This window comes from Charadrius vociferus, unplaced genomic scaffold (assembly GCF_000708025.1).
Source record: "Charadrius vociferus isolate BGI_N301 unplaced genomic scaffold, ASM70802v2 scaffold1096, whole genome shotgun sequence".
Classification (NCBI taxonomy): domain Eukaryota; kingdom Metazoa; phylum Chordata; class Aves; order Charadriiformes; family Charadriidae; genus Charadrius; species Charadrius vociferus.
The window spans coordinates 219,475-219,913 of record NW_009649045.1 but is presented as its reverse complement, the minus strand read 5'-3'; the positions used below and the strand labels follow the sequence as shown (position 1 = coordinate 219,913).

Below are 439 nucleotides of genomic sequence, written 5' to 3'. Positions count from 1 at the left end.
GCCATCCCAGTACCTATCTCTGTCCCTTCCCGGCCATTTGTGGCTATGCCATGTTCCGGCGGCAGTGAGCCCTGTGCTGAGCGCAGAGGAGGTGACATGGATGTGTGGATCTGTTGGGTGATTTTTTTCCTGAGGGGAAGCTGTCCTTGGAGGGGACCATGCTGGGGCTGGTCCCCACGGCAGGGGACAGCCTGCCTAGGGTGGCTCTGGGCTGGTTGGTGACATGGGGTGACATGTCAGAGCTGAATGTCGAGTGGGATCCGCCAGTTCCCGGGAGCCCAGTCCCCATCGGGCAAAGCCACAGTGAGGAAGGACTGGGCAGGTTGGGACAGGGCCACTTTGGGGCTGTGGAGGCCCACGGTGCCGGTGGCAGGGCATCGATGCTGAGTACTGTGGCACGTCAGATGGGGGACACCCCCCAGCCCTGCCATCCCTCCTG

General features: G+C 62.9%; 1 protein-coding gene across 1 annotated transcript in view; it reads left to right on the top strand.

The window, feature by feature from the left end:
• UNC13A (unc-13 homolog A (C. elegans)) overlaps window positions 1–439 on the top strand; it is a gene marked incomplete at both ends in the record, with an annotated part of 36,084 nt that overhangs the window by 27,242 nt on the left and 8,403 nt on the right. The gene's annotated exons all lie outside the window — the stretch shown is intronic.